The sequence below is a fragment of the Ambystoma mexicanum genome, chromosome 1q, assembly GCF_040938575.1.
Source record: "Ambystoma mexicanum isolate Mex_15411 chromosome 1q, UKY_AmexF1_1, whole genome shotgun sequence".
Lineage (NCBI taxonomy): Eukaryota > Metazoa > Chordata > Amphibia > Caudata > Ambystomatidae > Ambystoma > Ambystoma mexicanum.
This window is the reverse complement of record NC_090922.1, coordinates 1,001,019,841-1,001,032,233: the sequence shown is the minus strand read 5'-3', so window position 1 is coordinate 1,001,032,233 and position 12,393 is coordinate 1,001,019,841. Positions and strand designations below refer to the sequence as shown.

At 47.9% G+C, this 12,393-nt stretch overlaps 1 protein-coding gene across 1 annotated transcript in view; it reads left to right on the top strand.

Moving 5' to 3' along the window:
* AK5 (adenylate kinase 5) overlaps positions 1 to 12,393 on the top strand; it is a 3,278,219-nt gene that overhangs the window by 2,709,663 nt on the left and 556,163 nt on the right. The window lies entirely within an intron of this gene.

The window sequence follows — 12,393 nt, the reverse complement described above, 5'->3', positions numbered from 1 at the left end:
CTCTTTCAAGCCTGTGTCTTCCGCTATGTATATGTTTCATATGATGTGACTTGACCCTAAGTCTACAAATATAGTACCTTTTCAATTTTTACTTCCTGAATGTTACTGAAGAAAACTATGTGGCTTTGATATGTCAGTAAAGGATAAAAAGGGAGAGCCAGCCATGTGATGTCATCAGTGATGTCATCAATGACATTTGTGATGTCATCTTTGATGTCCTGGGTGTTAGTGTTAGCAGTGCATGGTGGCGCGAGTTATGGTTGCTTATGTTACCATAACTGCCGAATTTCAGGGGTTTTTCGGTTTCACTTTGAACCTTAACGTCCCTTTAACAAAGTTTTTTCACTGAATTTCATAGGTTTTTAGTAGCGCAACTTAACCATAACGTCCCTTTAACAAAGTTTTTTTACTGCCCTAGATAGTAATCCAGAAAAAATTACTTTCGCATTTGGAAGGATCTTCATTACGGCTTGAACCAAGTGTTCCAAATCAGCCAACAACTGACGTTGCCCAAATGGAAAGCACCATAAGGCAAAACTACCACATGCGGACTGTTCATCGTGGCCATATCCTCACAAACTTGTACAATTCCCTGTACATTGCACAGTGCACCACACCACCTCCACTCCTTTCACATCAAAGTTCTTTGCAACATGCCTGCATTCAGCGTACTGTTGTAAACCATGTAAAAACATATCGCCGAGCACCAACACCCTGACTTTCTCCACTTCTGCCATCTTCACTACACACAGTCTCTTTCAACACAAATCCACAACCTTGACATCTGATTGGCTGATCCGTACAGTCTTCTTTCCATGTTGGATTTCCTGGAAAAACCCGGATGTAGCACGCCCTGTCCACGAACAGCCGCGGTGTCCGCGGACGACGTCCAATTTACTCTCTGTGCCATTCCCTCATTGCATACAGCTAAGCAATCACACAATACAAATAACGTCCTCAGAACACCCCCATTTTGTGAATTTTCGAACATTTCAGGACAATTATCGTTTCATTATTCAACATATTAACATTACAAATATTATACTTTCATCTTGTACTCTGCACGCAATGCTGTGTTTCTCCATTAGTAGCTCATTATACTAGATAGAATCCCATAATACAATGCTATTTATATCGATGCATCGTTCAAAGCACTAATAACGGTATGATATTTATTGCAATATCCTTGACACTTTTTTCGCAACATTATAATAAAAATCCCTTGTACACAAATTCCATGAAAAGTACATACACATGTGATGTCATCAGTGATTTCATCAATGACATTTGCGATGTCATCTTTGATGTCCTGGGTGTTAGTCTTAGCAGTGCATGGTGGTGGCGCGAGTTATTTTTCATAGCTTACCATAACTTGCGATTTTCAGGGGTCTTTCGGCTGTACTTAGAACCATAACGTCCCTTAAACAAACTTTTTTTAATATCACGCAAACAATATACAAACATGGCGTGCAAAAACCAACTTCTCACAGATGGCTTTACACAGAATGTTGCAAAGTAAGAATTTATGCTCGTTCACAGTGAAGGTCAGCTGCTTCCATTTTTTTCTCGGGCCCCGGAGAGGCTCACGAAGCGGACTATAAGGTTGTATTGTGTTTTGACCTTGACAGACAGAGATTGTGATGAAAGACTTCTCTTGAAGGAGTGTTGCTAAAACATAAGAGAAGATAAGGATGAAATTTCTGAAACGAAACCACTTTTATATATTATATCACTATGCGAAAGATCGTTCACACAGACGGAGTTGTATTTTGGGACTGCACTACTCGTAGACAATGGAAATTGCAATTGTACTGTAAGTAACCCTTTAGATTATTTTATACCAAATATAATTACAATAGCGTAGCATTAAAGACCGCTCAAGTTGAACTTGTTCGTTGAAACTGGCATAATGTTTTCTACCGCGCACTATCACCGCCGAATTGATCCCCTGTCGTTTAGAGGGCTCTGAAAAAGGCAGACGACACAGGGTGGGTTAATAGAAATAATTTAACCGGTCTATAGGCGGTCAAGCGCTCTACTCGCTGTGCCACTTCACTGTAGCCTGTCAAGTGGCACAGCGAGTACAATGCTCGCTTTGACATCCGTGCACAGCTTGCTAACGCAAGTTTGAATCCCGGCAAGGCCAAACTCAGCCTTTCATCCTTCCGTGGTCGATAAATGAGCACCACACACCGTGGTTAATAATAAACACCGCTTAGATACCTCACGGTTCTTAGCGCTATATGAATGGGAAAATATTATTATTTTATTATTAACATACTCCGTTGCACTATCTTCGATAGCAAATAGTTTCACGCCCTAATAAATAAAATGATGATTTTTAATGAAGATCGGCTGGTGAGACTAGTTTGTTTTTTAAAACAGGTACGTGGCCCCATTTTGCCTATGTCACGATTTACAGACTCCAGCAGATGGGGTCTTCAACTGCCAAGTGCAGGTCCAAATATGCAACTTCATGAACCTCACCATTTTATGGGACAATCGCCAAGGACCAATATGCCCTACTATGCAGTACTAGCGGCTACAAACAACATACCAACCAATAGGGTGGTCTAATGGCTCATTGTTGGAGCAACCTTCCGATTATCAGAGCGACTATTTACTGCTTTTATCATAAACCAACAGCCTATCTACCGCAAAGGAACAACGCCTGGCTCAAAATAAACTTTTGCTGATCGACAGCAGAGACAATAGCAAATCGCTGAATATTCACTGAACATTTCATGTGAAATAAATGTACTTTACCAAATGTACAATCCTGCTGTTTACTTTTAAACCACAGTTTCATATTCCGAATTGTAGCGCAATGAGTTGTAAGCTGATCTAACACCCTCTGTACCGCAAAGGAACATCGCGTGCCTCAACATGAACTTTTGCGGATCGACAAAAAAGACAAATGCAAATTGCTGAATATTCTCTAAACATTTGATGTCAAATAAATGTACTTTACAAAATTTACAATCTTGCTGTTTGCTTTTAAATCACTGTTTCATATTCCGAATTGTGGTGTGCTGTGTTGTGACATAATATGTGTTGTCTTCCGGGTTCTGTGTAAAGTCACTTAGGACTGGAGAGAACTGGGCGCGTTTGATGACGCCCCCTGTAATGTCACGGAGAGAGGCGGGGAATATGAATGCTTTGATAATATCAGGTTTAGGGGCGGGAGATATGATTCAGTGTCGCAAAAGCAAGTCAGCCAGGTCAATAGCGCCAGTCATAGGATTATCACATAATGTCGGCGCACACCAGGCAGATTTATCGTTTCTTTAGTGGACAAAAAGTCGGTTGACGCCCATAGGAAATTGTACTATTAGCGGACAAAAGGAGTGGTCTTAAAACACTTTCACCCTGACAACGAACAATACAAACAACGTTCTCAGAACACCCCCATTTTGTGTAATTGCAACCATTTTGGGACACCGCGAGTGTACTTAGAACACATTCAACTAGACAGATTACAATACGGACAGCGTCCTGAGGACACCCGCAGTTTGTGTATTTACGAACAATTAAGTACACCGCGAGTGTTCATAGCTCATTTTTACCTTCCTTGCGAACAAAAATGACACATAGTCCGTCCTCTAAACACCCCACCATTTAGTTTATTTAAAAATGTCAGAACAGCCGTGTTCTCCGCGGACAAATCGAACGCAACAAAAACATCTAGCACATAAAAAAACAAAACATTGAACCTATCTCAGACTCCCCCACCCTCCCCAAACACTCTTACACACCAACACATGGCACTAAATACAATTTTTTATCCACGTTTCACCGCGCTGTACGCGGTCGACGGCGAATACAAGATGGCGGGCGCCACAGAAAATCTGACGCGCTCCACGCCCCTCGCCGTCCAATCAGCAAACACGTCGCAGGTCTGCGGACATGACGCAAGGCCATGGGCCAATCGGGGTGCTGTCCGCGGAGCGAACAGGGAAGTCCGTCCGCGAAGCGAACACAGATATCAATATTTTTTTTGCCTTACGTATTGGTCATTTTATAAAAAACTACTGGACGGATTTACACTAAATTTGCAAAAGCACGCTTTTGGGACCAAGCCCCCGGTCCTGCCGCAAATTTGGTGTAAATCCGTCCAGCGGTTTGGCCTGTGGCCGTGCGCAAAGTTTTTTCCCATTCAGTCTCTGGGAAAAAAAAAGTTTTGGGACCCTCCCTATAACTTTGCCCCCCCTGGACGAATCCTCACCAAACTTTGCGAATAAGATCAGAGTGGGCCGTATACTCTTTTTGCAAAGTTTGGTGAGGATTCGTCTAGGAGGAGCGAAGTTATAAGCAGCCCAAAAAGTGCTCTTCCTATGGAAACACCAACTTAACCATAACTACATGGCCACTACCGTGGCCATGTAATATATATATATATATAAATATATATATATATATATATATATATATATATATATATATATATATATATATATATATATATATATTGCCGGCACTGCGTGCAGTCTATTCACTACATATAGCCAGCCTTCATGATTACTTAGGGCCTCATTACACGGTGACCGTTAACCCTTACCGCCTTCCATGTAATGAGGCCCTTAGTCTTCTTTCGTTGCAGCATCTGTACAGTTATAAAGTGACTTATATTTTCTTCAGTGTTCTTCGTACGTGCAATTTTCATTTCACACACAAACTGTTACTCGATTCCTTATTTCGTCATCAGGTTCCATAAGGTCTATGCATTCTCTTCTTTGATCATCCTTCTCAGCGCGTCACTCTCATTTCTTGTGATGTCACCATCCTCTTGCGTTCACTGCTTCATACTTCTTCAGGGACCTCCCCTAAATGGCTGTCATCTCTCTAGGAGTACATCTTATAGGGCCTTCTCAATGGATACCTTATTTCGAAGACCTTTCGTGGTATCGGGATCATTATCGGAGTTGTGCATGTCGCAATTTCCGGCTTCCAACATATAGGCAGAATAGGGGCGGGATTTCCAGTAGAGGCATTTGGCTCCTCCTCTATAGCATAATATCAGCCCCTTTTAAAAGTGGCAAAAACATCGGGTGGCCTAATCTAGATTTGATTCTGGCCACATTCCAGGACAAATATATCAACAATTCCCCAAGCTTGGGGTAGGAGGGTTGCACAAACAACACATTGGAGGGGGGGGGGGGCATTACCAACCAGGCAACTGATGGGCCCATGAAGCACCTCAATTTCCGCAAATACCCCTGGGGCCCTAAAGTTGCTTCATTAAAGGTGCCTGATTATAAAAAACATACACCTTGTCCCGATCCTGTTGTGAAAGCTGGTAGGACAGTAGGGAAGACTGCCTCAGCCTCTGTTCCAGTCCTGGTCTGGTTAAGTCAATAACAAAAGGATTAGGATCAATAAAAGGATCAGGATTACAACTCGGTCCAGGTATCTGAGAACCCTCCGAATGAAGCTTGAAGGGAGACAAGGATAAACCTTCTCCCACTCCCCCACCTCTTGCTAATGATACGAAAAGTCATGAGTATGACATAGCACAGCCTTTGTGTCTTCAAAAACCTCAATCCTCTTAAATGCCAAGACCTCACAACAATTCTAAATGCATGTTTGAAAATGAGTATTGATAGAATAAAAATGAACATTGCATCCTTTGCAAAACATGCAATCAGACAAAATACGAACAACAGGAAACAGTTTAAAAGAAATATCATTCACCCCCAGGACCTCTGAAAGGACCCATGCTAAGAGTAATTTATAGGTGTTTGTATTGCCATCTGTGAGGCCCTTAAAACACCTTATCAGATTTAGATCACACCAGCCCCTGGGGGGATCATCATCAACAGCTACTTGTCCAGGGACGTAATTTCAACAAAATGCCAGGGGTAGCGGAAGTGACATCACAAGACCATTGACCTCCCGATGACATCACAGGAAGTGAAGTCATTGACCCCGCCCCAAAGTGACATCATCCGAAGTGGTGTCAGTTGACCACCAATCCCAAAGTGACATCACAGGAAGTGATGGCACACAACCTTTCATCCCTGGACACCACTGGTAGTGCAGACGGTTTCAAAGCCAGCTCTGTCTGTTATAACTGTGTTCCGGCTGCTGTCAGGAACACAAAGGAGACATTTGAACCTGCCCTGTGCAGAGAAGTTTACTGGAACGGGGCAAGACGTCAGAAGGCGGATATAAGTATCCACATAAAACACTAGGCTGAGCGTAGAGGGCACGAACGTGCCGCTCAGATCGGCGTCCATGTTACTCATTGACAATTCCTACCTTGTTCCGCTACCGAAGTAGTTTGTAGAAATCAGTGTGATCCTAAGAATTTAAAAGCAAAGTTATAGGGGATAAATATAACCTTTGTGTGCATATGCATATTTGAATGTCAATGTTGTTATTATACACCAAGAAACACTATCCCTTGAGCAAATATTGCAATTGAGTGTTCTGTGATACATTACATGCACATTAAGTATTTGCATGTATATTTAGCTGACCAGAGTTGCCAAACAGTTGCAGAGTGTGTATGTGCATGTGTCTTTCTTGGTATTTGGTCTCAGATCACATTCAGCTACCTATTTATATGCAATTCTGTTTCTGGTCATATATATTCCCATGTGCATGTTACGCCTGGCGAGGACAATATTTTTGGCAGAAGCGTGCTATGCAAGACCACTTAACATCATATTTATTTGTGTACTAATATGCAAGTATGTGTATTTGGATAGGCATGTGTTTCTGGGTGTTTTCCTTTTATTTGTGATGTATGTGTGGGGTGGTTATTGGTTGGTTTCTTTATTATGTGTCTCTATGGTTTGCATGTTTCTGCAATGTGTTTTCGTGTTTGGCTGTATATGTCAATACATGTTTGTATCTAGGTATATACGTAATATAGATCTGTTGGTGTCTCAGTATTTTCAATTAATTTACTTCTGAATGTAAATATATTCTCAATGTTCTATTTATTTATACCTTATTGTTTTTTTCTTCATGTTGGTTTATGTTTTGTTGCTAGATATATAAGTGTCATGTGCATGACGATTTCTCTTTGTGGCTCTGCATATTTCTGAGTAGGGGCTCTGTGCAGGGCGGGTGTGTGTGTGTGTGTGTTGTTTTGTATTTTGGGGTTTGTAGATGTTTATTTTCATGTTTGTGTACAAGTATTTCTTTATGTTGGTGTGGGTTGTGAATGCTGTAATCTATGTCCAGCTCTGTGTATTTTTGTCTTCATGCATTTAGGAGACTTGTGTCAGAAGTTGATTCTGTGGCATCTACTTTGCGTTATCCATGCATTGTATTTCGTGTGTGGGTAAGTGCATGTGTATACTCTTACGAGGCCCAGCAGACATGCATCTGTTTCCCAACTGCACCAGCAATCACTTAAATATCCACAGCCTTCCCATAACTGAAGCATTCACATTGATCTACTGGATTTTGAGACATAACCTTCTATTTGGCCCCCAGATGCGGCAAGTAGACAATGTCACCAGCAGCGTTACCAGAGGGCTACAGCCTATTTGTTCATGCTGCTTGCTGTGCCTGTTTGCACATTAATCCAGTGACAATTAGGTGTCAGGTCACAGTGTTTCTGCTTGTTGATAGCCTGGCGCACTGCTCGAAGCTCTGATCAGGAGTGTAAACTCTGCTATATTTCAATTCTGGCAAAGCACTCTTCCCGCTAGATGGGTTTTATTACCTAACATATGCTAAATCGTGTGGGGGAGAAATTCAGTGGTGCCAAATTCCAGAACAAGGGGAGTGGGTGGGTGGGGGCAGAGGAGACTGTGAATAAGAGAGAAATACATGGTGGCCGGAAAAGACGGTGGAAAAAATAAAAGAGAGAACTTAGAATGAAAGAGAAAGAGAGAATAGAGGAAGAACAACATGAAGAAAAAAGTGCAAAAATAAGAAGGGAAATGGAGCTGACGACGGAAAAACGTCCTCAAAATGGAGGAGGCAGCAGGGTAACCCCTGCGGGGTCATGCCGCCGGGAGCGGGGACCCTCACCCGGAAGGGCAAAGGACAAAGGGGCAGAACGGCGCCAAAAGCCGAATGGTCCAAAAGCCCGCGAAGGGGAAACAAAGGGAAAGGGGCGGGGCTTGCGGGATATAAGCAGGCGGGACCAGGACCCAGGCATCTCGCTCTTGCACTGGGACCCGGTCGCCGCCACCTGACAAGTGCAAGGAATTTCGTTTGTGGCTGGGAGAAGAGGCGAAGGACTGGCAGCTGGATCATCCACCCAGCAGAAGGGGATCAGCGGCAGAGGAACCAGCAGGCGGAGGACAGCCGGCGGGCGTGGAGGAGCAGCCCAGCTGATCGGGAGCCGCGGCAGGTGAAGGCGCGCTCAGCCCGGGATCAGGAGCGAGGCAACAAAGGCGGAGCGGAGCTGCAGGGACCGCAAGGATCCAGCGAGCGGGACCGCACAGCCGGTGGAGGAGAGCCGGCGGGCGTGGAGGAGCAGCCCAGCTGATCGGGAGCCACGGCAGGTGAAGGCGCGCTCAGCCCGGGATCAGGAGCGAGGCAACAAAGGCGGAGCGGAGCTGCAGGGACCACAAGGATCCAGCGAGCGGGACCGCACAGCCGGTGGAGGAACAGCCCAGCTGATCGGGAGCCGCGGCGGGAGAAGGCGCGCTCAGCCCGGGGCCAGGAACGAGGCAACGAAGGCGGAGCGGAGCGGCGGGGACCGCAAGGAACCAGCAGGCGGGATCGCATAGCCGGTGGAGGACAGCCAGCAGGCGTGGAGGAGCAGCCCAGCTGATCGGGAGCCGCGGCTGGAGAAGGCGCGCTCAGCCCGGGAACAGGAGCGAGGCGACGACGGTGGAGCAGAGCTGCAGGTGAGCCCGCCCAGCAGCAGCCGGAGGACAGGTGGGAGGGCAAGGGGCCGGGGGCGAGGAAAGTCGCTCAGCGACAGAGCAACCCCCCCCCCCTTTTTCTCACACACAGACACCCACGCCCTCCCTCCAAAGGAGAGAAATCAAACAATGGATCTGGCGTCATTTATGGAGATGGCCAGGATGGCAGCAGCAACCCATGGCCCAGACTGGATGTCCAGGATGGTGGCCCAACCTAGCCAAGAAGGGCGCAGCCAGAGGGTGGAAAACTCTCCTCTGATGTTTCAGGACAGTGGCAGCGAGGCCACCGTGGTCGAGGCCGAGATCCACAGCCTGGGGGAGGAAGAAGAAGAAGAGGAGACCCAGGGGAGCAAAAGGAAAAGGACAATGACGGCCAGGGCCAAAGCGAGCAAGGAGCAGGCCAGCAGCACCAAGAGACCACGGCAGAGGGGGAGGGCGCAGGAGGATGCGGCCTTGACGGCTCCTACACCTGCTGAGGCTCCAGGGAATGGTGTGTGCCCACCCAACACTCCTGCGACCAGAACGGTGGATGTCGCGGGTGGAGGAACAACATCCCTGGAGGCGGTAAAAGGTATGGTGATGGAATGCATGCAAGCATGGGGAAAAATGGGGCAAATGCCGAATGTTGCGTCCAGTACTGGTTTTGTGGTAGGGGGAGTGTCTCAAGGAGGTATAGCCACGCATCCGGGGGCGTCACAAGGGCTGGGAGGGCCTTGGTGCAGCGGTAGCACTCAAGGCTGGGCACAGTCGGGTGGACTAAGTCAATTGCCTCAGAAGAAGGGGATACCGCCCGGGGGTTTCTTATCTGTTGGGCTGCCTAGTGTGGGCCCACCTATGGTAGGCGGGCAGCAGGTGCAGATGGCGGGGCTCCCTTGGGGTCAGGAATGGGCAAACCAAGGGCCAGGGGCATCAGTAAGCATGGGGGGGGCCCAGCAGTTGGCTTCGGGGTTACCTGCAGGAGCTCAGGGGATGCAGAATGAGGCAGGGCCTGGAGCGGTCGTGACAGGGGGGCTGGGCGCGGCTCAGCCGTCAACAGTAGGCCCGATCAGCGGGGAAACAGGGGGTTTGTGGGGCCAGACAACCCAGTATGGGAGGCCAATGCCAGGGTTCGCACCTATGCGGGCTACGGTGAATTCTTTGGTGTGGCACATTCCATGGGGGGTCAAGGAGAGGTTGTGGAGGAAGGAATTCATTGACATCTTTGACTTGCTGGGGATTGTTCCCACGGGGGGAGGCCTAAAGGAACTGTCAGAAAAGGAAAAAGAGAAAAGGGACAGGGAGGCCACCAAGGCGGAACAGTCCATTAACAACTGGCTGAAAGCTTACAGGATGTATATGTCAGTAATGTTGGAGAGGTACCCGCAGGATGCACTGGCGATGATAGCATATGAGCAATACGTGCATGATTTGTGTCAGAAATATGGCGGCGAGGGTTGGCTAGAGTATGACCGGGGCTTTAGATTAAAGATGCAGATATGGCCGGCTATGTCATGGGACGAGATGGATGTCGGGGGGTACATGGACAAAGTGGTCCCCTGCAGGGAACCCCAGGATGAGCCACTAGGAGAAAAGTCTCGGGGTGGGAGAGGCAGAGGCGGGTTCTCGCAACGGGGGAGAGGGTCCTTTCGCGGGCCCTCCTCCTGGGGGTACCGGGCAGCAGCCCACCAGGGGGAGCAAGAAGTCTGCTGGAGGTTCGCAGAAGGGTATTGCTCATACGGGAAGACATGCAGGTACAAGCACCAGAGGGGCGGTGGTACGGGCCCCCGCAAGGCCACTCCGGGAGAGGCTAAACCCAGGGAGGGTGGGAAACAGAAAAATAAAGGAAACGTTGAGTGATACGCCGACAAAACAAGGCAATGCTGGGGAAACAAGGAATGACGATTGTATGATTAAAGGGGTATTGCCTACACCAGTTAGCCTTCTTGCCATGACTCCCTTTCTAAATGAGTACCACAACAAGGCCGATGCAAAATTGCTATGGCAAGGGTTCAGGTGGGGCTTTAGGATCCCGGGGGCAGGTACGCAAAAGGGAAGGGAGGCGGCCAACCTACGATCTGCTCTGGAGAATCCCGAGGTAGTGGAAAGGAAGGTTGACAAGGAGGTGGGGCTGGGGAGAGTGGCCGGCCCATTTACTAGGCCTCCTATGAGCAATCTGGTGGTATCTCCGCTAGGATTGGTGCCAAAGAAGGAAGAGGGTCAATTCCGCCTGATACACCACCTATCCTTCCCCGAGGGTCAATCAGTGAACGATGGCATCCCGGAGGAACGGTGCAGGGTGCAGTACGCCTCCCTGGAGGATGCGATACTAATGGTAAAAGCGGCAGGAGAAGGGGCATTGTTGGGGAAAGCAGACATAGAATCAGCCTTCCGCCTATTACCTATCCACGAGGATAGTCACCACTTGCTGGGTTTTAAGTTAGGGGACAAGTACTACTATGACAAATGCCTCCCCATGGGGTGCGCCATTTCCTGCTCATATTTTGAGGCATTCAGTTCCTTTCTGGAGTTTACGGTAAAACGGGAGGGAAAAGGTGGGGGAATGTTGCACTACTTAGATGATTTTCTCTTCGTGGGGAGAGATGGGACGGAGGAGTGCAGAGCCCTGATGGAGGTATTTCAAAATAGAATGGACCAGCTAGGGGTCCCCCTGGCACCAGGAAAGACCGTGGGTCCAGCAACGACATTGACATTTCTGGGGATAGAGATCGATTCAGTTAAAGGGGAATGTAGGCTCCCGCAGGACAAGGTACAAAAACTGAGGGGATTGATTCAGGAGCTGATGGGAAAAAACAAAGCGACCTTGCGGGAGTTGCAAGCACTGGCGGGAAACCTCAATTTTGCAGGCAGAGTGATACCAGCGGGGAGGGCATTTGCCAGAAGTGTGGAGCTGAAAACTGTGGGTACAACATGCAGCACAGCACGTCCGATTGGGTTCAGAGGTAAAGGAGGATCTCAGGATGTGGGATAGCTTCTTGACAAGTTCCAACGGGGTGGCAATCTGGAGGGCGGACTGGGCAAGCAGTCAGAGGCTCAAATTGTTCACGGATTCATCGGGGTCCCTGGGTTTTGGAGCTATCCTGGGTGACAGATGGTGCGGCATGGCGTGGCCGGAGGAATGGCACAAGGAAGGGGTCACGAAAGATATCACACTACTAGAGCTGTTCCCCATAGTGGTTGCATTTAAGTTGTGGGGCGGGCAGCTGCAAAATTCTAAGGTCACGCTATGGTCGGACAACTTGGCGGTGGTACAGATCATTAACACAGGGTCGTCCAGTAACCCGAGGGTGCTGAGGCTCCTCAGGGAACTCACCAGAAGTTTGTTAGAGTTAAACATTGAGGTTAGAGCACGGCACATTCCAGGGGTGAAAAACACGGCCGCTGATTGTCTGTCTCGTTTGCAGTGGGACCGGTTCCGGGAGAGCTGTCCCGAAGCAAGGGAGGAGATGACCCCATTTGAGGTACAATGGTGGGGGATGATTGGGGCGATCTGACCGCATTGGTGGAAACTGCCCTGGCACCCGGTACAACCAAGAGGTACAGGGCTTGTTGGAATCGGTTT